General features: G+C 42.2%; 1 pseudogene; it reads right to left on the bottom strand.

Moving 5' to 3' along the window:
- Nucleotides 1-6,941: 6,941 nt before the first annotated feature.
- On the bottom strand, nucleotides 6,942-24,563 carry LOC135326502 (ankyrin repeat and MYND domain-containing protein 1-like; annotated as a pseudogene).
- Between the last annotated feature and the right edge of the window lie 828 nt (nucleotides 24,564-25,391).

Genomic DNA, 25,391 nt, shown 5'->3' with positions numbered 1-25,391 from the left:
ATTCCCATCTATTCCCAGTATATTCCCTATCATTCTCTATTTCCCATTATTTCCTTCTCTTCCCACGTATTCTCCACCATTGCCTTCCATCTGTAGCAAGAATGTGCACATGGGCTGTATAGTTATCATTAGCCAGTGAACTTTTAACTGTGTTATTTTGGTGCATCCCTTGCAGCCAAGGACGCCCCTGTTTTGCATAACTGGTCACCAGATGGTCTGGCAGGGTTCCTATGCTTGGAGATGGTGTCCAAGAGAAGCTGCTCCAACAAAACAGTTCAAACAGTCCATCATAACTTTTTTTAAGAACAAAAGCTTTCCATTAATTTTAAATAATCATTTTCTTCAATGTCAGTTTTCTTTTTTCTTTGTTCTTTTTTTTTTTTGTTGTTGTTCATGTAAACAAAGGTGAGGAACTAGAACTCCAGAAAACAGGAAGAGTTTTGAAGAGGAAGATATGGATGGCAGCTGTTAACTGTCACAATTCAGCAGTGAAGACTCAACACCTCACTCACCCAAGCTCTAACTACTGAGTTGCTCAGATGTTCAAAAGCAAAAGGGAAGGACAATGCCATTTAAGCAGTAAGTGCTTCTGCCAGGCTCTATCTTTAGAAGCTCAGTCTTTCATTTTGGTTTCAAGAAAATAAATAGCATGACTTGAAATACACACATCAAGGATTCTTTCATCTGTCAGTAGTTCCAGAATGGATTAACCATTGAAAACAATTTGACTAAGGAACACCTTGTGAGCAAAGACATTTTCACTGGAAGGTATGTATATATTGATTTCACTAGTCAAACAAGCTCAAATGCCTCATTGGTCTAGGAGTTTTATCAGATATCTGATCCTTTCATATTTTAGGAAAATTCCTAATCTTTTCTCAAGTCAAATCTTTTAACATAAATAAGCAATATATTGCCATTAAAGTGGTAAAATCTCTGCTGTTTGTGGGTTGGGCTATAATTTATCAGATCCGACCTGTGCCCTTCAGCTTTATTTGCTGCTTCTGCAGCATCTATCAAGGCACATTCTGCTCCGAACATGTTTTTTTATTATCACTTCATTATTCTTCTCTATCACTTTGAGGATGATGCAAAAATTAAGCTGAGTGGAGTAGCTGCTACTTTGTCTCCATTCCAGTGTCCTGCTTTGACTGGCCCATGATGGTTGCTTAGAGAAGTCAGCATGCCTGTCAGGGTGCAGGACAGTCAGCAACACACTGTGTGCTTAAAAACAGAGTCTGACCGAACTCAAGCTGGTTGGTTACCCTTCTGTGGCATGCACCGTGCCGTTTTCCCAGAAGCCTCTACCATTCCCCCAGATCATTTTTATTGTTTTCTAGTGGTTCCGATTCACAGTCTTCAGGACTTCCCTTTCTAAGTCTGTTCCCATTTCCATCCCAAACATATGAAAAAATAGTAGTAAAAACAGAGTGTTCTGTATACACGTGTTGCAGTTCTCATACATCAAATGCTGTAAAAGCAGAAGTGTGTAAGTGGGTGAAAGGTAGCTTCCAGAAAAGAGTGAAACTCAAAAGCTTTAATTATATGCAGGAGTGTAACAAAACTTTATGAAAGGAACAGGAAGAAGAAAAAGCACTTGATTAAGGTGCAAGGGAAATCTCCCGTTATTAAGAACAGTTTCATTTATTCCCATATAATCTGGGAAGTACACCACTGATATCTTATCTTGGGAAAACCGCTAGAAGATGTTTAGAACCCATACTGATAAGCATGTATGCTTCATATAAATCATCTCCAGTTGGACAGGCCTCACTCCCTTCACAGGTTTTACAAGTACCCAGATTTAAAAGACCCATCCTGGACCGACTTTTTAGTGGCTGGACAGCCACTAAAAGACAGATCAGCCTCAGAATGGCAGCAGTTCCTTATTTATCTTCACATTTCAGATTCCTCATTGTGGCTCATATGCGAGCATCTCATATGGTGACAGCACTTTAATTTCTTGTATAAATCCACTATGCCAGTCTTCTACTGCTGTGTAGTGTGTGCATGTGTATAACGTGTATAATGTCCTCTTTTTTGTCAATGACAAATGCTGCAGTTTACCTGAACCACAGTAGGGTGGTATCAATGATTCAATGCACAAAGGTCAGAAATCTCGTAGATTTCTATTCTAATATGCAGATAGAGGTAAAGTTTGTACTGAAAGCCCCGTTCCTCCTAGCTTGTTAGATGTATTGAGGTTCTTCAGCTTGGAAAGTTGTATATTTATGATTTCAGTAATGAACATTAGTCTTCAGGAGCATCTTCCTTTTGTTCTGTGCTCACCTGAAAGGTTCTTCTCTCTTGAAACTGACTGTAATGACACAATAGTAGCTCTCTTAAAGCTGATGGTTTTACAGACACAGCTATTCAAGTGAATAACTGAATTTTTTTTGTTTAAATTGTAACCAAAACACATTTTACTGAGCCATTACAAGGAAGACATTCCAGCTCAGTAAAACATGCACAAACAACTGTACACACATACTAGTGACTGTCAGACCTACCCAGCAATCCCGAACACTCATGCCTATGCCGCTCCTTCCAGGATTTCCTTCTGCAAGCTTCACTGCAAGTGAAGATTTCATGGCAATGAATGCAAGATGTCAGCTGAACACCAACAGAACGTCCGCACTGATAGCAGTATTTAAAAAACGGTGTCCTAGAACAAAGGCAGTTATAAAAAAAAAGCACAATATTGTTTGTTTGAAGTTTTTTCTTAGTCTGACAACGTTTGTTCATCACAGTAAAATTATATCAAAATGGCTCACAATATAGAAATATAAATGTCGTAATATTCACGGATAAAGAAACAGGAGACCCTGCAGCTTATCCTAGGAGTATTTGGGGACCGGGCTGCACACCAGCCCCTAGAAAAGTCAAACGTCCTAGTGAGGAACACTCCCAAGCCTTTACCAAATCAACATCTGCATCCTAGTGCATGGTGTGCTTCAGTTTGCTCGTAACAACCGAGTCTGGAGGTATTCACTTTCAAACTGGCAGGCAGGGCAGACAATATGCGGCCAGAAATAAAGCCAAGCAGGCAGACTTAAAAAAACTGACAGAACCTACTGGAATATTGCAGAGGCAAACAGGGCTACAGCCAGGTCCCTGCAACACAGCAAAGCTGGAAGAAGCAGCAAAGAGTGCTTAGGCAAAGATTTTCAGTGGGACTGGGAAGTAGAATGTTACTAAGTGCAAATTGGCCTATGTACCTATATCCTTTTCAGAGCATTTAAGAATCCCTTACAGCACCGATTTCCCTAATGTGGTCTGAGCCAAATTGTTCTGCACTTATGAAATTTGACCATAACATAAAGCCAAAGGTGATTTCATGCAATAGATTCATTCATGTGTTAGTATAATTTTAAAGAGCTAAGAGGCATCAGAGGCAACACTGGATGCATTACACTTAACACCAAATCAGATTTTGTAGCATTCTAGTCATGTGACATGGATTCCATTAAATGCCTTGCTAAGGGAGGTAGCAGGCAATGACCCAGACAACTCCTGTCAGTATCCAGTCAAAGCACAGCCACAGTCCAACAGAGGTCTTTACAAAAACAATTCATCCAACTTGAATTGGAAACTGCAGCAACTTTTCTGCAGAGTCCCCAGAAGAGAAAAAGACCAAGGATCAGTTCCCTGAGAGTAACAAATGTTCTATGAGAGGATAGCTACAGTGTGGGCACAGTGGTAGTCAGCAGAGGATAAGCCACAGCTAAATAGGAACAATGATATCAAGGAACTCCAGTTACTGTACAGATAAGCTGGTAAATTGTTCCCATCCTTCCATGGAGCCAAGAACAGAGGGTGGCAAACAAGGAGCTTGGGTGGAATCAGACCTTTGCAGGGAAAGAGTTTCAGGAGAGAGTGGCAGGATCCCTGAAATAATAAGTTGTCTACCAGTTGCTGTCTCCTTTGGCTGTAAATGTAAAGGCCTGTCCAATTACAAATCATAACCTTGCATATTTGCCTAGGGCTGTATGTTGAGAACATGATACAAGTCTTGCACTTGGAAGTTTATGGGAAATTCCCATTCTTGGGCTATAGTGACCAGACAGGCAGCTGTTGAAACTAATTGAGAAAACAAAACTTGCACAATTCTGGCAAAGGAAATGGCTAGCAATTTTCACTGAGATCTCTCTGCCTGCAAGTCATCCCTAACATCTATTTGTAAAACGTTTGTGTGCTGCTTTAACCTTCCAGATTTCATTTTAGTTCTTGGTTTACATTCTTCCGGCTATTTCTGCATCTTATGCTACTGTTGATCCATTTTGGTTCAGCAGAAATACTACCTCACAACTTATGCCCGCGAAAAGTGCCTCAGTTCCTGACCATGATTCAAATTCTCACTTGATTCAAATACTGAGACAAAGTTCAGGATGATGAGAGTGCCTTGCTCAGAAGAAACTGATGACAGAGTACAGTATCCTTGAGCCAACTATTTCCTCCGTAACTCAAACCGCTGAGAATGCTACAATTCCAAGACTAATGTTCAAACTCTAGAAGTCTTTCCTGATTTAGAGACCAGAAATGCAAGCCACAAAACTTGTTTGTGTCCATTTCTTAGTATTTGTAAGCTACCCTAAGCCACTGATGTCATGAATTAGCTTAAGATACCAGGCCACACTGCTTATCACGAGAAGACTGAATATTATGCAGACTCTCCTGGCAGAGTCTGAAGCTGAAAAGGAATGATGTGATCAGAACAGAGGAAGAAGCTGTCTGTAGCTGACAAGACTGGACACACTAAAGAGGAAACAATTAGAAAAGAAAAAACATGGTAGGGTGACATTAAGCCTGGTGAGGAAAAAACAGGACATAATATTTTTGGCTAAGAACAGTCAACACTTGCATGCAGTGTCTTCCACCTACCTCACTTCTTTCGCATGATGGCTCCCCGATTTCTTCTTTGAAGCAGATGTACGAATATTTGAATCCACTACACCAACATAAAGAAGGGGGGGAAAAAAATCAGTATTCCTACTTAGGATCTGAGAATTAGAATACTAGTCACAAGACACCTTTCCTTAAAACTCTGCTTAGCCACAGGACAGTTGTTGATCAACTGGGCAAACATAATCAATATGATGATGTGTATCAGACACACTAAAACAACATCCTTCTTGAAAGTAAGATTATGAAAAATGTGAGACATAATAGTACTAGGTAACATTGCCTTCTACTCCTCATTTGGATATTTTTCACAGTGAATATATGAAACATTTTTCAGATTATAGTGGTATTGGGAGATCTAGAGTCTAAGCCTGGCTTCACCACGTATTTGAGCACTACTCAGGAAGTCATTCAAATGACCTTAATTTACATATTTATTGTCACCACTCTAGGAGTAGAAGAGCATTAATACAGTGGGAATCCCAGGAAAGGACCTGGGAGCAAGTTACCACGGGGAATGGACATATGCTAGCTGTCCACAGTCACCATTGAATGCACACTGCTACCTGCACTAAATACAAAGCAATTCAAAGGTCCATCTGTGAAAGAGGAACAAGCTCACTCAATTACTCCATAACACGTGGTAACAGATCTTGTATAGGAATTCACGAGGAAGCAGTGGATAGGCACTAAGCTTATATTCAAAATTTCCTTCACAGTGACTTGTTCATTCTCTTTAACGTTTGTAGAACCCCTACATCTCCTCACTGCTTATGTAGGACTGGTTTTGCACAGTATCATCCCTGCTTAATCCTGGCACAGGAGATGTCCATATTAAACAGTCTAGTTGTTCCGATTATCTGTTCAGTGAGCACTCATCAAGTTAACTAAAACAAATTTTCTTCGAGGGAGAAGCTGCCGTCATTTTGCAGGGCTCCCCTCCTCTCCCAGCACTTCTGGGAACACAGGAAAGCTTCCTGAAAATGGAAAGACTGCTAGAGGGCACTGTTTGGCCACTATTAAGTTTCTCTGTTTCCCACACTGCTCCCTATTAGTGCCAGCAAGGAGCATACTAAACCCAAGATGCAAAAGCCTAAGGCAGACCAGAGCAAGACAGGAAAGAAGTAAGATACCTGGAGAATGCTGACCAAGGCTGGCCAGTGATTACAACTGCTAATTGTTTAAATTGCATTTCCTATTTGAGGATCAGTTGCGATTGCAAGCCAAAGAATAACAATTTTACTATCTACACGGAACACTGCAGCGGGATGCAGAAAACCACATTAGCTCCAAGTAGGCTGCTCTGCCAGTGAGATACAGTGATGGATCCCACAGTCACAGGACTGTAGTAGCAATGAGCTGTACCCCACCTTAGGAATGGAGGTACCATGTTGCACTTTCTCAAGTAGCTTGAATGTGGCTGCTCTACTGCAAGGTGCCCAAGACTCACCATTACTTTTGTTCTTTTCAGAACATCTACTGTTTATGTCCCAGAGGCAAGCAATCTGCAGTATAACTTGGCTTTCCTTCCCATCCCTGCAGTTTCCTAGTTTAATATATTAAGTAATTCTCTATCTATTTTTTGCACTATTGAACAAATGATTCTCTCAAGAACCAAACCACTTAATCTCTGACGCTGCTAAGAAACAAAGATTCTTTGTCATGTAAATTTTCTTATTCACAATAAAGCTACCAAAAAAATTACTTATAAGACCCAAAGGCAGATTCATTTCTAATTAGAAACTGTTACAGCATCGCAGACCATTTCAAAATTTTTTTTAAACAAATACATCCCCTGCCACCACCCCAAAAAAAACTGGGCAGAAAATTCTTAGTTCTACTTCATAGGAAGATTCTTTTTATAAGGGGTTAAATAATGATTAAGGATGACTTTAATAAGTGGTTAACCCTTTATTTTGAAGTTTGACTGATCAGTAATTTATTATCATAGCTTATAACATGCCTAAATTTATTATCTACTATATATATATATATCTCATAACAGCTTTTCCTGTTTTGATTGTAGCCTCATGGAAACACACGTTACTTCCGTTTTTAATGGCTGGATGTAGAATTACAGCTAACTCTTTACAAACCAATTATGAACAGAATCTTACTATAAAATGTGACAACAGGGATTGCCTTCACAGGCAAAACTACTAGAGGTATTCAGTCTTCGGGTGGTTATAAGTTTGGCAGCAAATGAAATGAGTCTCAAGACAAATGAAGGGAAAAGTAAATTTTCAGTGAAAGCTTCTGAAGAAGGCCCTAGACAAATCCTAAGGACACAAAAGGCTGTTTGTTCTGATGAATGCAAAGAACACGGTATCTTCAGTTACGGGAACTGAAGTCATACCTGATAATATTCAAAATAGGCATAGTCGACAGCTGTTCCCACTGCTTTTTGCTGTCCTTCCCTAAGAGTAACTGGTGCAAGGATATCCGCGCCAGCTTCAAGCAGCTTATCAACCTGAAAAAAGAAAGCAAAACATTTGACATCCAGCTTTCTAACTATACTGTGTCCATGCCACAGTTAGAGACAGGGCTGAATATCAGAGCTTAACCTCGATTTGTGTGGCTACTCTGTACCAAATTGTGCATTTCTTCTGCCACTGGAGAGCCGTTGATGGACTGTTAAATCTACATGTGTTTTGTAAATAAAACCTTCTTGGAGGCATTTGCTATTTGTTTCTGGATATCTCACAACCTAATCTTGCAGCAACAGATGAAGCACGGACAACTAGTGACGCAGGGGTAGAACAGAACCCGGCTGGAGAAATCACCTCCTCTCCTAGTGCTCCTCAACGGCAGTCTTCCTCCCCTCCATTCTCAATGAGGTCAGCTCTGTGCTTTATGGGACGAGGGAAAAATGTCCAGTTTTCACAAGGCCAAATGCTTCCATTGAGCTCATCACAGGTGAGAAAGTGCACTTTATCAACTACTTTATATAGCACAATCAAATGCAATGCATCTTTCTTCATGTGGATGCCAGCTGTGTTTACAAGCAAGGGAACAGTCAGATCTGACAGGGCCATGGGCAACCCCCCATCTGCTTTAAATGCAGTGTTTCCTCTTCTACACAAGGAGGTTGCCATCACCTTCATTCAAACATGAAAACAAATTTCCTTACAAAACCTCTATTCCTTAGGAGACAAACAAATAGCATTGGGAAGAGACACAAATGAATTGTTCTGCAAAAAAAAAAAAAAAAAAAAAAAAAAATCAGCTTGCCCATTAAAGAGAAATGGAACTCAACACACCTGATAAAAATTACTGCTTTTCCTGAAGTTAAAAACAACAAAAAACCCCCACATTTCTCTCACCAAAGCAATCCTCTGTGCTTTTGTTCTCTTCTGTTCATATGTGGTACTGACAGCTGTACAGAGGGCACTTCTTACTGCTCTGCTTAATGGCAGATTTGGATCAGCCCCATGTTTGAGGAGTTCGACCACTGCCTGCAAATGCAACAGATAATTGCTGGAGATGCATTTTGACAGTTCCACAGCAGAAAAGCGATACCCCAGCCAGACCAAGATGCTATAGGGTAGGTTTCATAAAATATACTAAAACCACCTATGTTTTACCATAAAGATAAGGATTAGAGAGGTTGAACATTTATGGTCTATTAGATCATCACTCCATTGAATGTTAGCCTCTGAGAGGGGCAGGAGAAGCAGTAGAATGTGTTGGATATGGGACTTTCCATTCCATTCCGTGGGAAGTCCTGAAATTTCATCTTTTCTGTACAAACAAATCAAAGATGCAGTAAACTCTTTTTTCCCAGAAAAATACCTAAATTGTCTTTTAAAAGAAACAAAGATAACATAAGGAAAAATGTTCTGGTTCAAACATTTGATACAGAATCTATTTTCTACTGTATTTGGCTGCATCCATTTCTACTGTATCTACTTCTGCAGTCCATCCTGTAGCTCCCTATTATATTGTATCCAGATGATTGATAACTTTCTACTGAAATAAATATAACTAGAAAGTAACAATACACAGTAGATCTTTTCCATTATGATCTACCATTAATCCTAACACACAGTATAAAACTTGCAGTGACAGAACAAGAGGTAAAATTTTGATTTCATCAGTAACACTGAAAGTGGCTTCCCCTCGCTTTGTTCACATCTGCATTTCCAAGACAATGCCTGACTGAATTATTAGCGTGCTTTTACACAGGAGAAAGTAACCCGAGAAACAGAAATTAGACCCAAACCCTGCCCCTATCAGCTTATTACCTGAACCACTAGGCTACACAGTCACGCTTGCTCCCTTCCAATTGTTCTTCCCCTGGCCTTGTGCTGGCTGGTTGCCTGCACAACGGCTGAGCTTAGTGGGCAGCCTGGGTGCAGCTCTTACCCCCTCACTCTCCTCCCTTGTTTTCCACAAAGATGAACCATTAGCCTGGAGCTGTATTCCAAGAGGAGCAGAGCACTGTAGACACACCACTTTGTCACCATTACCTGTTTTGCTGGTACACTTTCTCTCGCAGCATGCTGGCTGCTGTGGACCCACTCTTAAGGGCCTTGTCTGAGCAGAAGGGAGGCCATTCCCTGCTCAGGGAAGGTAGGTGCTGACTTCACATATTGCACTCTACTGTGTGAGCTGTAAGCCTCCTCTGTGCAGTGCTGAGCCCCGTAATGCCCAGATCCTTTCCAAGTGTGATCACTGATCTTTTCCTAGAAAAGCATACTCCTTACCCTCAAAGAGCTACATTTTTTTTCTCATATCCAGAAGCAAAGTGTTTTAACATTTGGCTGGGATGATTTGAGTGGGGAGGTAGCCTGTAAGAGAACTGCATGTTCTTGTGATTCATAAAAATGGATACTCTTCTCTGAATGCTATACCCTTCTGAATCTTACCAAATATTTCTAGCTATCACTGTCATACTACAGGGCTCCTCTAGTTCAGCTCATGCAACATCCACAGGTTTGAAAGAAAAGCAAATTTAGTACTTTCTCTGGGAATGAATTATGGCAAACATAACTAGTTACCCAAGTCTGCCTGTCATCAGAGAAGGCAGAGACAAATGGAGGAGTACAACACACGTAAAGAGGAACTCAAAGATGCTCACCAAATCATTCCCACTGGCGATTGCTAAGCAAAGTGGTGAATGGCCACTCCACAGTGTGTTTGGATTTGCCTTATGCATTAAAAGGAGGCGGATAACATCTCTGGCATGCTGTGTAGGCAGGTGCAGAAAAAGGTGGAATTAGATCATAATAATGTTAACTTTTAAATATAATGTATATGTAACAATAATGAACAAAATGAGCAGCATAAAACACGTTCAAGCCTTTCACCTAAGCTATGATCCTATAGCAAAAATATACCTCCATTTTCTCATGGCTAAGAACCCCAAGCATGGTAGTGTTATGCATAAACCTCTCCATCAGATTACCAAATCTCATTAACCCTGCTGCCAAAGGGTATACGTAAGCTTGCCTCTGAAGAAGTACATCTCCTCTCTCAAAAACCTCTCCTTCCTCCAAGTGCACACCTCGTAAATCTGCTAGAAGAATGTTACTACGGTAAAAACCCAAATGCTCAAAGGTTAGCACATGAGAAAACTCAGACTGTCCAGCTTCAAATTGGCCTCGTGAATAGTAAAACTTAATGGCCAAGTCACTAATGGAAACTTAAGCAGAGGAATTTCCTGTGTTAAACAGAATTCTAAAGACTTAAGAAATATTTTTTTCTCAAGTGCTAATGGGTTTTTAATCAGTACAACACTAATAATTCACAGCGTAAGGAGTTTATCCCAGGAATTCAATCAGCTCCTTACAGAGGGATGAAAAGTATTCATTCCCCAGATATGTCATTTGGGGAGTTTAGCTTATAAGTACTCTCTATGAGCAGAACCTCGGATGCCATGCTCTTACCTCACAGTTATCCTCTCTTTCGCATGCAATATGCAATGCACTCCTTCCACCTTCTTCTGGAACAGGACCAAAATAGGAGGAGAAGTACCCTTTTGGTGGTCCTGCTTCATTCTTCAGGTGCACAGTGACACCACGGGACAACTGGGTTTCTCTGGTTTGAGGCAGAGGAACCTAAGTGAAATTATGTGAACATTTGTAACATAGCTCAGAGACATACAGAAGAAAATAAACTGCTTGGTCACCCATTGCTCTGGATGTCAATCATGGACGAGACTTGTTCAGCCTCACCAAAGCAATGGCCACCCTTTTTCTACTTCCTTCTTTACATTCAGATTCCATCTGCCTAAATCATCTTCAGCACTGCACATTAAGAAATTTGACTCCACTGGAGGAATCCAGGGAAGGAAAATTTTACAGACAGAATTTAATAACTTTTACTGGGCCAAATGATACAGTGAGGGGTGGGAAGAAAGAAGCAAGCTATCAGGCAAAAAGGGTCTTCACTCAAGTTCATTCACATGTCATTCATTTAAGGTGCATGAATATAGGCTTACCAGACCAATATAAAAAAATAAAAAATGGTATGTCAGAAAGTAATATACCTGCACTGCATCTGGGCATTTTATAACTGCATACTGTTTGCAAATAGGTACCAAGTCATCCTGATTGCTACTAAAGGAGAAAGTACTGCAATACAAACTGAAGAAGCTATCTAAACCTCCCTGGACTGCAAACAGACATTCACCTTAGCCACTGTCATGACAAGACAAATCTTATCTTTCCTGTTACACAAGCCAACTCATTTTTCAAGTGACTAGGACCTGATGGGATATCAGGGAGCCCATCAATGTCATTGCAAGGTCACTCAATTATCTTTGAAATGTCATGGCAACCAGGTGAGGTTCCTGAGGACTGGAAGAAAGCAAATGTCACTCCTATATTCGGGAAGGGCAAGAAGGAGGATCTGCAGAATTACAAGTATGTCAGCCTCATTTCAATCCCTGGGAAGGTGATGAAGCACATCCTCTGGGAAGCCATTTCCAAAAATACTAAGGAAAAGAAAGTGAATGGGAGTCGTCAGCTTGGATTTACAAAGGGGAAATCGAGCCTGAACAACTTGATAGCCTTCTACAAGGACATGACCAGTTTGGTGAAAGATGGGAGAGCAGTGGATGTCATTTACCTTGATGTCAGTAAGGCTGTCAAAACTTTTTCCCACAACGTCTGCATAGACAAGCTCCTAAAGTATGGCTTACATAAATGGACAGTGAGGACTGAAAACTAGCTGAACTACTGGATTCAAAGGGTTATGATCAGTGGCATGAAGTTCAGCCGAGGGCCAGTCACCAGTGGTGCACCTACAGGGGTCAATACAAGGACAATACTGGTTAAGTTGTTTACTACTGTTTACTAATTGACCTGGATGAAGGGATAGAGTGCACCCTCAGCAAGTTTGCTGATGATCCCAAACTGGGAGGAGTGGCTGATACACCAGAGGGCTGCGTTGCCATTCAGAGGGACCTCGAGAGACTGGACAGATGGGCAGAGGGGAACCTCATGAAGTTCAACAAAGGGAAGTGCAGAGTCCTGCCCCTGGGGAGGAATAACCCCAGGCACCAGTATATGCTGGGGGCTGACCTACTGGAAAGTAGCTCTGCAGAAAAGGACCTGGGGGTCCTGGTGGACAAGCTGAACATGACCAGTAACGTGCCTTTGCAGCAAAGCAGGCCAACAGCATCGTGGGCAGCATTAGAAAGAGCGTGGCCAGCAGGTCAATGGAGGTGATCCTTCCCCTCTGTTCAGCCCAGGTCAGACCACATCTGTGTGTCTAGTTCTGGACTCCCCTGGAGCAAGTCCAGCAAAGGACCACAAAGAGGATTAAGGAACTGGAGCATCTCTCGTGCAAGGAGAGGCTGCGATTGTTTAGCTTTGAGAAGAGAAGGCTCAGGGGGATCTTATCAATGTGTATAAATACCTGATGGGAGGGAGTAAACAAGCTGGAGCCTTACTCTTCTCAGTGGCACCCAGTGGCAGGACAAGAAGCAATGGGCAGGAATTGAAAGACAGGAAATTCCACTTGAACATAATAAAAATCTTTTTTTCCTGTGAGGGTGATCAAACACGGGAAGAGGTTGCCCAGAGAGGCCATGGAGTCTCCATTCCTGGAGATATTCAAAGCCCAACTGGACAAGGTCCTGAGCAACTTGCTCTCATTGACCCTCCTTTGAGCTGGGGTTTTGGACCAGACGATCTTCAGAGGTCCCTTCCAAACTCTCAACTGTTTGGTAATTCTGTGAAATGATTTAAGTACTATAACGTAAAGTAATTCCTCAGGTAACAAATGCCAAAAAGAGCACTTTTCGCTGGTATAGCTCCATCACAAGTAGACAATTATCATAAAAAATGGCAACCCTAACCAAAAAGTTCTGTACTACCAAAAAAGTTTACTGCAGAGCTATCTTTCTGTAACTCTGGGGGCACAGTGAATGCTGCAGGAATCCAGCAGAAAGAGTCTGTGTTCAAGGAAAACAAAACAAAACAAAAACAAGTAGGCAGGCTCCATGGAGATGAAACAAGCGGGTCCCATCATGTATCTGTTTCTGACAGTGGTCCTATGTTCACTGCTCTCATTATACCTTCAGGCATTTATACTAGACTGCCCACAAGAGACTTTTAACCTCTGCCTTAAACGAGGCATGACAGCAAAAATGTTCTGGGGCATCAAAACACATGGATGTGTTTACTGTAACCCAATAATACAGACCTCCAGTGGCTTTTTTTTTTTTTTTACTTTTTTTCTTTTTTAAAGGAACATAGTTATTCCAATAGGATGCAAAAATTTCACGGAAATCAAGCAGGCAGGAAGCTCAACTCCCTGCTTATGTATTGTGCAGCCTTCAAGAGCTGCAAGAAGCTGAGCTCACAAAGCAACATACCTGGTCTGGACCATATACCTCATTTCCATCTTCTGCCCTTGCATCAAGATCTGGTGCAGAATGCAGGAGGTACTGTGTTATCTGGACTCCTTCCTCCCCAGGAATAGATACAGCTATGTGGAGAGGGGTTAAACCCCCAAACTGAAAAAAGAAACATAGCATTAAGACTCCTGTTTATCGCAACTTAAAACAGTACCAAATATTTTCAAAAGAATAATCCCAGCTTCCTCTTCCCACATACTGTGTCTCACTTTCAGCCACCATGAACCTACAAACTGAGTTACGGGACAGTGGAAAGCTCAAGGTACCAGATACACAATGTACCAAAATCACAACAGCTGTTACCAACTTGAGGAGCAGCTTCACAAGCATTCCCCAGTCATGCATGGGCTTGGCAACAAGAAAACATAATGAGGAAGGAAAACTCAGGGAATAAGGAGTTTTGAGTTCTTTCTATAAAATAGTTCTTTGAACAGGATAATCACTTTAAACAGCTTTTTGTCCATTCTAAACCTGGTTCTTACTTGCAGATTTTACAGCAGGACACAGAAGCTGCTGCACTCATCTAGAATCCTACATCATTATCAATTATAATGCAATAAAACCTTGGATGGAAGCCGCACATCAGTCCTGGCTCCCCTTTCTAAGAGGAGTTTCACTGCTTCTGCATCTGCAGCTTTAACGGCAAGGAAGAGAAGGGGTGCTGGTATCCAGCATGCACTGGGATCTGCACCTCGGTGAAGCAGCAGCTGGATTGTTGCCCATCTCTTCTGCTGTCTAAAGTTGACATGGAAAATACCAGAATCACTCATTAGCATCTTGCAAAAAACCTCTAAATGATGGTGAACTAAGATGACTCCCAGGTGCAGACATTAAAAATGGCATTTGGCAGAGACAAGACTTCATTCTTTAGAGCAGTGTCACAACAACTGCCGTGCTCCACCCAGGCAACAATATTATTACCTGAAGAGGGTATCTCACCCCTCCAAACTAAAAAGGCAGCACTTAAAAGCAGTTCCTTCGGGTTGCATGGGAATGGATAGGCAAAGTAAGGTTCCCTGCATCTCCACTGTTCACTCATGTGTCACTTCTAAACGTTTAGTGTGAGACTTGTTTAATGACAGAAACAGACTGACTCCTCCTTCCTGTCATCTAAGACTGTTTGGAAGGTTCTTTCCTCTATCGTACTTCATTCATCCATCCCAAGAAAACAGAGATACTTTTTCTGTGTTTCCCTTAACCAAAGCTGGAACAAGAGCTATGCTGGACTAGGACAGTGTATTTCAGCAGGCTGATGATTCCATCTGTATTTCCATGGAGGCAAAATACACATGCACACCCCTAAAAAAGAAACCTAACACCATCAAAAAAAGCAAACAGTCCTTGGATATCACCCAGAAACTCTACCACATAGTGATCTGGGCAGAGGCTCCTCTTTTCTCACATGGCATTAACTCATTTTTACTCACAAGCCCTACATTCAGTGCATCTTTATATTCCAATGAAAAACATGCAACACACACACAATATTCATGAGAGAAGCAAGGGAGGTGGCAAGATGTGCCACAAAAGCCAAATGCAAGGGATGAAGGGCAAGAAGGCCAACAGGGAATTTTCATTGTGGGAATTCTAAGACGTCAAAGTGACCTACGCTGGCATAAAACCCAACACAAAAATTTCATCATCTTTGGGGACTGCTCTGGAGGCAAAACAAAAGGCAAGATGTGGCCCTTTGGGGGATCCATAAAAGCAAGACAAAAAGACTACATTTCAGGCCACGCGGCTAAACAGACACCTGTAGAAAACAACCAGCACGGTCAAATGTAGTCAAAACTTCAAAGAGTAAGCTGAATATATTCTTATCTTTCCTCATGTCCACACTACACTGCAGGTGTGCATAGCAGACTGTGACAAGCTGCAAAGTATGCAATCAAGAAATCTTGTCTTGTTCAAGCATGAGGTCCTTAGCTTGAACTACACTTTCCAGCTTCACTCTTCACACTCTGCCAACCTGAATTATAACAGAGCATATAAACGAGTGGCTTCTACTGATATGAACACAAGATTTCTATAGTTAAGCAAACAAAATTATACTGACATCTGACTAGCTTTTCCTGCAATAGCTGCACCCTTCTGTGAAATATGTGAAATACTAATTGTTGCCTTCTATGTTCAAAGAGACTTAGGAGACTCTGTCTCCCATTCATAGGGCATAAGTGAGACTTACTCTGCGATTACGCCTTCAGACACATTAGCCGTTTCTGACGGTTCTGATTGTTCGTTCTGCTTGAAGATTAAAAAAATAAAAGAAAGTAGTTACAAAAATGAAAAACCACACTTTCAATGGGTGAGTCAGCAAATTCAGTCATCAGAACAATAATACAAGTAATAACAGTAATACAAGAGCATGTAATAATAATGGAATTCAGTTAACAACAGATAGGGAAATCATTTAGAAGTAATTTGTAACTAAGTTTTTTTTTAAATAAACCAAATAACTGAACATTTTCTTGCTCAATTTCCTTTGTGAGTAAAACATGTTTACAAGACTCTTACAGATTTTCAACCTGCATTATTTTGCATGAGAATGTAGAACTAGGACCTCCAAGACCACTGTTTCCAAATCTTCTGGATTCGTATTCAACTCAGAGGAAAAGAGAAAGCAAAGCACATTTTCCTTTCTGAATCTTAGAGACCGTGACAGAAACAAATCCTGTTTATTTCTAATTTCCTTTTCTCACTCCAAAATGAGAAGTAATAGTTTCACACTGATTTTCTGTGAATCTCTGAGCATCTGCTTTATATACATCTCTCTCTCTCTCTTTCTTTCCTTCCCACAAAAGTCTTGCAACTTTGGTAACGGGCCACCACTTAAACATACTCTTGGAACTTGAACAGGTACTTTACAGCAACCAAAAACTATTCTGTAGTTCATTTCCAACAAGTTTCTTGAGGGCATTTAGACCTGTGTAGCCTCTTCTGAAAGCCTCAGCAACATCCTTACATTTCTAGGCTCCTCTGAAACACGTCCAAGACCACACAGTCCCTACCTGCCTAGGCCCCTCTTTGATTCCTTCTATCTTCTCAGACTGTTTGGCGATTCCTGACCCTCTGCTTCACCCTTGTTTTCATCTCCTTCCCCACTGCATGGTTTGTACTCTTACAAAATATGTATCATGCTCCTCCACAGGACAATTTAAAGCAGGTACTTCTCTTTTCGGCAGGAGGAAGCCTAGGGTCATGAGTCTTCCTTTGTAAACACTCCCTAAGGGTCAAGAGACTCCTCTGACAGTTGAATTGCTTCTTGCTTGACACTTCAACCATGCCAGCAGGACTCTGTGCTATCGGAACCACCTAAATCCTCTTGTCCTGCTTGGATGCTTTCGTAATTCCCACCAGTTGCCCACTGCATCTTCGCTGTCTTAAATACCTAGCAGACGTGGCCTCACATCTGTGCTATTAATACAGTGCCCTATTTCAACTGCAGAGTAAGCTTATTTCTGCACTGGAGCTTGGTCATTTGAAGTAGGACTTAGTAGTGAGAGCAGAAAATACTCTGCATCCTCAGAGTGCAAGATGCACAAAAGTTCTGGCTTTTTCCTAGGGAGTCAACACAGTAAAGTAATTCCGAAAAGTAAACTTACAGCTTGAGACGATAATATATCATGATTCTGACATTTTAGATTAGAAATAAACCAACCTTGCAGCTGTGCAGGTTCCTCTCAGCAATATTACCCTTAAAAGATTCTGCTGGATAATACAGAATAAAGCACATGGAGAGAGCAGATAATCCTTCATCACTACACTTATTCACATCAGCTCCACTATCGAGAAGAAGATTGACAATATCGTTGTGGGAAGTAACCTGTAGAGGAGAAAATGCTTCAGGATGTTATTTTATTTTGTAAACATCTGTACTTGCACATACACTCACGCACTTGCAGGTTTCTACATGGAAAGAATAGGCAGCACAGTTTGAAAGTAGTGACAGCCAACACTGTTGAACTAATTCAGGTTTATATTTGCCACACAATAAAAACGCGATACTGAACCATGTCTTACGGGGTTCAGAATGTGTATCTTGGAGCATCCTCAAGTACATCCCTGACCTTCCTCTCTTTTTTATAACATTTTCTACCAGCTTTCACAGGAACTCAGTGAGGATTCACACACAGAAAGAAATATAGTGCCCTAAATTATTATCTAAATTTTGCTGGACTTTACAATGAATGCCAGCTATTCAGGTAGCTGAAAAGGGCACAAAGAAAAGGGGAGGTCATCCTCCCCTACAGCAAGTCATGCATGCACAGTTTCTAACCACCACCCCTTGCCAGCAAAAACAAAATAACCCTGTCTGAATGTGATTACGACTGGACAAGAAAAAAACAGTAATAAGGACAGGGTCATACCCAAGAACGCAGATCTAGTCCACTGCATAATCACAAACGGAAAACAAACTTGACAGCTAAAATAATCTCTAATGTTTACTGAAGTGCTTCTTTTTGTAATTATTATTTACTGTGGGGTTTGGCATGATACCATTCATTACAGATATTCCTCATGCCACACCTGCTCTTTTGTTGTTTACTGAACATTCCCTTCACACTTACTATGTAATGGAACAAGAGAACAATCTAATCCAGGCTACTACACCAGGAATTTCTCATCATATGGTAAAGAGTCATTCTCAGAGTCTTACAGCGGCAGCAGCAAGTGCTGTGTATCCATGTTTGTCTGCTACGTCCGGATGAGCAAGCTCATCCCTCAGAATCATATAGACCCCATCAAAGTCTCCTTTTGCCGCTTTCTGAATTAACTGCTCTGAGGCAAGTTCTTTGGGGCCTGGAGGCCCATAAGTACTGCGGACTCCACTGAGAATGAAGTTGACGTCTGATGTAAACTCTGCTTCACAGCACCTAGCAAAGGAGAAAAAAGCACTGATGCATTTAAGCAGCTAGGTACTCTTAGGCCGCTAATGCAATTAAAGAAAAAACACATCAAGAGCAAAACATGCTGCTGGGTAAGATGCAAAAACATGAACAGCTATCATTTTAAGAACTATTTCAGATAGTATAAGTTTGCTTAAATTACAGGCAGAAAGGCAAACTAGTCTAGGGGCTGCTGGCAGCAGCACACAGATTTTGGCTACAGAAGAGTTCATAAATGTCCAGCCATCCAACACCTATAAAATTAGAAAGCAAAATCTAACTGCCAAGTGTTTCTACAAACAGAATATTTAGCATGCACATTCATATCTGTTTAGTATCTGATTTATATAACCAGCTTTAGCTATGGCTATAAAATACACACATGTGGCACGTGTTCCCAGCAACAAAGCAAACCAAAACATACTCTGCCTGCCCAAAGAACATCTCCATGTACAAGTATCAAGCTACACATAAACCTAAGGCTCAGTGGGCAGTTACAACTAGCTGCAGACTTGCTGCAGCATGTTTTCTATAGCCTTGAAGTAGAATAAGAGTTAAGACAACCACAGAAAGGTACCATTGGTATCGCAAATTGTTTGTTTCATTTAAAAAAAATCCTCATTGGCAACCTGTCATCTCAAGACTATAAAAAAACTTTTGGAGAGCAGCTGAAATCATGCAACTTATATTTGAAAATAATAGATATGATTTATAAAAATCCATACATAAAAAACAAATGATCAACAGCTACCTGTGCTTATAAACACGCATCTGCATTCTGACCAGTAAGGGGGTTACTTTGCAACAGGCCAAGGTTCTTCCTCAGGCAGCTTGGAGGTATTCTGAAAATATGAAGCATCACACTCTTTCGGAAAGGTGCAAGTCAAAGTAAGATGATCTGTGTTATGGGAATAGGCAAAAACTCTTTCAGGCAAAATATTCTTGTCATCAAAGGGGAGACGTTTATAGCTACGGAGAAATGGGTCCCCCTCAACAGAAATATACGTCCTTTGAGAACTGGCATCAACATATCTGAAGTGTTCTGGATGATCCGAGACAGAAAAATAACCAGGTACTTCAGTACACAGTTTAATTAGATGATTCCTCAGCCACAAGCCAACATCCTGACAGCCATCTGGATAGCTCTCAATTCCCAGTCCAAATCGCTCATCAGATTTGTACAGCCCCTTAAGAAACGAGTAAGCTCGTTAGCATCAATCAGAGATCAAACAAGTTATACAGTTAAAGTCTGGCTTCTATCTCAACTGTTCTGCCTGCGTCTTATTGGTCCATTTCTTATTGGCAGAGTAATAACTGCTGAAGCCATTCTGTACTACAAAGCCTTCACAGTCAGTTTGATTCATTTAATGACAAACACATTAACTTCTCCAGTACAAGAACAGTGGAAGGCCCTAAATTTAACTACATTGGGATGTTATGTTTAGATGAAATTTCACGTAGATTTTAGCCTGAGCAGGATTCTGTTTTATACTATTCTGTATCCAGCTTTGCATTCATTAGCCACACTGCTACTTTTTAGACCAGGATAGATTTTCAGTAATGTTTTCCAAATCAGAAGAAACACCTCTGACACACAACTGCACAGGCGTAGAGTATGGGAAAGGTAGCGCAGTTCCCAACTATTTCTTTTCTTACCATGGTCATTAACTTCAGGACAACATGGTAATTAACCTCAGGACAACCTTGCAAGCATGACAACACATGTTTTTATTTCATGCCAACAGAAGAGTCTCAGACACAAATACAGCACTACAAGACAGGAGTTTTAGCCTCCTTAGAAAACCATCCTAGTTTGATATGACACTATATTAAGCAATGCATGAGCACCGCTTCCAAATTCAAGCAGGCTGATGCATCTCCGGTGTTTCTGGATCACACACATGGCTCAAGGCATATTCACACAAGGCTATCACAACCTCAAAACAGCTATTTGGAACACAAATTAACTGCTTCACTCATTGAACTGTTTAGCTATGGAGATAAAGAACCAGGAAAAAGCACTATGACTGGCAAGAATAAAATTTCAAGTTTGATTATAACCTGAGGGTGTTCTATTTTTCCCTTAGTTTCAGATTATACATGATCTATTCAAATTAAAGTTCTCCTAAATCCATAATTAGTGCCACATTATCAACATTCAGCAAGAATGTTATGTTCTTGTTGGCCAACTTAATGCAAAGGCTGTATGTTGTTTTGTTATATCTTTTGGATTATCTGATGAAGCACTGTTTCCTGTTGCAGAGATACCCATGTATCAGTATGAGGGGAGGGCTGCCCTACGCTGGGCACTTTTCAGATACACCTTCTTCTTCTTTGAAAACAAAGAATTATAAACTCTTAGAAAACAAGTTTTCTAGCTTCTACTAGTAGCAGCAGGCCTGGAAATGATACAAAAGAGACAACTAGCTATCTCGATACTCCAGAATGCTCTTTGTCTCCACAGTCTCTTCAAATGCAGTATTTTTCAGTTTCATATTGCTGGCTTCTTAATATGTCTGTTGAGAGTACTGACTAGCTAATGAGTTCTTCATCTAGCAAGGGGAGTAAATACCGAAGACTTCTACATTAGAAACTGGAAAAAGAAACTCTTCTAGGCATCAGATTTTCAGTTCTAGACAGGCAGTATCACATTATCTCCTTCAATATTTCCCTAAGCAAAAGTTGTGTACAGTAGAAGTTGAGTAGTTCAAGAGAGCAATCTAGCTTACTGGAGACTGAGGCATGACACTTTTGCTCTAAACAACCCAAACACTAATGGAGCTGCCTGGAAAAAAAAACCACTCAAATTTTCCTGTACTCATGCTGACTTTGAAAGGCAGGGAAATCATGGTAACAGCACAACATTTTTCCAGTTACCTGAAATTTTCTGCCGTCCTTCCATTCCCGAGTCCCATAGCCTTCTACGTGGCTGAGATAAAATGCTCCAATGAATTTGGAACCATCAGGCCAGTAGCATATCCCTTTCCCATGGCGATGGTCCATGTACAACTGTCCCGTGTATCTCTGTAATCCACCACAAAGAGAAGGGACAGTAAGAATGATACCGTTCAGAGGACAGAAATAAGTGAATTTTTAATTGCCTCCTTAATGCAACAGAGCAGCACTAACAAGGTGCAGGAAACTGAGGATGAAACTGTTATACAGTTAAGAAAGACTAGGCAAAATCTCATCTTCACTGTAGTCACTGTCTTCAAAACTCCACCAAGATTTTACCAGTTGCCACAGCAGCTCTTCCATCATGTAGCAGTCATGATGGAAGATCATACTATTTTAGCAGTGTTTATCTCATTGATATGTTGCCAAATGATGCAGGCTAAACCAAGACCTATCAAAGTGTTCAACACCTCTCACAAAGACCTGTATCCCAATAAACATTTGGTTGGGAAATTTTGCATCCGACAAAACAGGGCATTCAGCATAGCCATGAAAACACATATTTTGCTAAAAAACAAGCAGCCGAATACATAAAACCCAGTAAAACCAAACGAAAAACACCTAGCTAACATGCTTATAAATCAATTTTTTCATTACAGAAGGAAAGAACCTCCACACATAGAGAATATTCCTACTTCCAAATGACAAAACTCTGCTTGGAGAAAGAGCTATCACTCAAATAAATGCCCAACCCCTACCTTCTGATGAATTTTACTCACCCTCAACCTAACAACCCATACTCTTAAAGTACAATAAAATGCAGTCTGCAGTGAGTAGTCAAAATAATTTTGTATTAAATACAATTATATTTATTTAAAATATAATTAATAATATATAATAAATAAAAGACAATTAACAATATACTATAAATAAAATATAACTAAAGATGTATAATAAATAAAATAATTATAATATTTAAATAAAACAATATATGTTTATTGCTGTTCTCATGCGTCTTCAGCCCTGCCATAAGGTCTTTAATTTCCAGCTGCAGGTGAAGTCCCTGGAGATTACACCTTTGTGCACTACTTGCTAAAAAGATAAATTCGATTGCTACTCTAAAACTGGCACTTCTGACCCTCAGTAGAAAGTTCTGAAAAAACATCGTATCGTACGTAAACATAGTGCTGAACTGTATCAAGGTGACAGACGCTAAGTCAAAAGCTTGTCCATAATGCCTTTTGTCTTCAGTGAAGAAATCCTTAACTATCAGCCCACTCATCTGATGGATTTTGATTGAAATTTGATCAATCGTGATTGATTTTAGCCACAAACACTTTAAGGTATCCATTATTTTTAAGCAAAAAGACAGACTTTGGGGGACGTTTTATAGAAATTAATCAAAATTTTGTAATTGAAAAAAATTCCCATTTAAATCAAAACCTCAATTCCTTAAATGCTTTATTAAAGGCATTTATGTGTCTTCAGTGTTATTTCTCTTCAAATTAAATCACCTAAATATCCTAATCAATCATATAGCTTGTCTTTAATAAAAGCATAACTGAAGGGATAGGATGAACCCTATGGAGAACAAAGTAGCCCTGGTATTCTGTAGCATAAACTATGACTATTCTTAGTTTGAATAAACTATGACTATTCTTAGTTTGAAAGAAAAAAGGTGAAAAGTGCTAAGTAAGTTCCCTAAGGCCTGGTAAGAGGATGGTGCCGTGGAGACTTTCATTTCTAGGTCACCAATGCAAATTCAGCCCAATCAACAAAACCCGAAAACTACTACCCTCTATCAAGTGAGTTGCCACAATAATCATCACCGAAGACAGGGAGCTGCTGCTACTGCTTCTGCCTGATGCGTGTTAGGACTTTTGCTTAGAACGCGCAGTTTGCCCCCAAAAGACAACAGTGAGGAGCAATGCCGAGGTCTTTATATTGCCAAAACTAAGGCTGTGTTTCTCTGCTAGACTGATTCTTGGGAGCATTGATAGGCAAATGGAGTTCCAGAGGAAGAGAAAAAGAGCTAATTTTAAATTTTCTATCTGCGCAATGGTATAGCTCATTTGCGGAAAAAGAGATGTCCCACCGTGCAGACAACCGATCCCTAACGGATGATTTCGAGTTACGTTGCCGTGGCAGCTTTCCCTGACAATCAAAACGGCAGCTCAGTACTCACAGGTGGCGCAGAAGAGAAGAACCTCACAAGGGAACCGGAAACATTAGTCACTCCTCATGGTATTTTCACCATACAGGAAGATGCACTCACACTTCAGAGGTTAAACTTTGTACCAAAAGCTCACAGCAGCATCCCCTCCTCCCCTGCCGGCCTCCCGCTCTCCCCACTGGGGTCTGAGGCCACGTTCAGCCATCGACAGCGACCCAGGACTCGGCAACGGCATCACGGCAGCCATCTGCTTACCCTGAGCGTGAGGGCAGACCAAGCCCTTCGAAGCAGGGGGGCAAAAGCATGTTATCTGGGAACCTGTGTCCCGATTTGCATTTTAGCAGCAAATATATTATTAACCTGAACACAGAGCAACAGAATGCCCCCAAAGGGCAGCAAGGGCCAGCGCGCTGGCCGAGCAGGTGCTCGGATGTTGCAGGGGAGCTGGGAAAGCGCTCGCTTTACTAAGAAATAAGGAGAAACCGCCTAGTTTGCCCCAAACCCAGAGGCGAGAGGAGAGATGCAAGCCTGGGAAAAACCCGCATTTCAGAGACCCACCTCCTTGCCAAATGGACCGGTGGGGAACACGAAGGCAGAAAGCCCTGCACGGCGCGCTCCCACCGCCTGGCCCGGCTCCCCGGCCCGGCCCAGGCCGGGGGGCGGCGGCGGGGGGCCCCGCTTGCAGCCGGTTGCGCCAGGCAGGGCGCTCCCCGACGGCGGCTCCCCGCGGCCCGCGCACCTCGCCGCCCCCAGGCCCGCTGCCGTCGCCGGGCGCTGCCGCCTCCTCTGCGCCGCCCTCGGCCGCCGCCTGACTGGAAACTCGCTCGGCACCGGCCTCCATGGCGGCGGCCCCCGCCGACGGCTCCGCAGCGGCCGCGCTCCGCCTCGGTGGCGCCCGCGTTGCCGTGGAGACGGTAGCGGGGCGAGGGAGGCGGGGCCGCCGCCGGGCCCCGGCAGCGCCTCCGCAGCGGCCCGGAGGCCCCGGAGCGTCTGCAGCGAAGGCCTGAGGAGGAAAGGCCCGGAGAGTCCTCGCTTCGTGCAGCCTGGGGTGCCTTCTCCTCGCTTACAGTCTGCAGGGGGCCGAAGCTGCTCCGCAGGAGCCGGGGCGCGGCGTTTGCTGGGGCTGCCCCCACCTCCCGCACGGCTCCTGCAGGGCCAGCGGCTCTCCCCGCTGAGGCCTGCGCGCGCGCGCTCGCCTTCACCCTGCCGTGGCTAGCTCCTGAGGAGCAATTTCTGGGAAAGGCATCGTTCAAATATACTGCATCGCACAACCCCTTACGTTCTGCAGGGGAGAGATGAGAGGGGAATTGGCGCAACGCAGCCCAGCAGAGAAGAAGCACGGAGCGTCACGGGTGAGGTGGAAGGAGTCCCTACAGTTGGCGTATGGCAAACTGTTCCTGGAGCAGCCCGTCCCTCGACAGCCAGCCCCCGCCTGCCCGCCGCGGCTGGAGCCAGGCCCATCTCCCAGGCCGACCCTCAAACACTCCTGGCGAGCTCGCTCGACCTCATGCACACCGGCGTTACACCGCCAGCACCGCTTCGCAAGTGGTTGGTGAGCTCCACGCTTGCACGGTGAATAACAGCAAGAGCAGAGCTTCATCGTTACTTTAGCACGACCAGCTGTCGCCGAAATGCACCAAGTCTACATCGGTCTAAGTTACCACATGGC

This window comes from Dromaius novaehollandiae, unplaced genomic scaffold (assembly GCF_036370855.1).
Source record: "Dromaius novaehollandiae isolate bDroNov1 unplaced genomic scaffold, bDroNov1.hap1 HAP1_SCAFFOLD_48, whole genome shotgun sequence".
In the NCBI taxonomy this organism is placed as follows: Eukaryota; Metazoa; Chordata; class Aves; order Casuariiformes; family Dromaiidae; genus Dromaius; species Dromaius novaehollandiae.
This window is presented reverse-complemented; position numbering and strand designations above follow the sequence as displayed.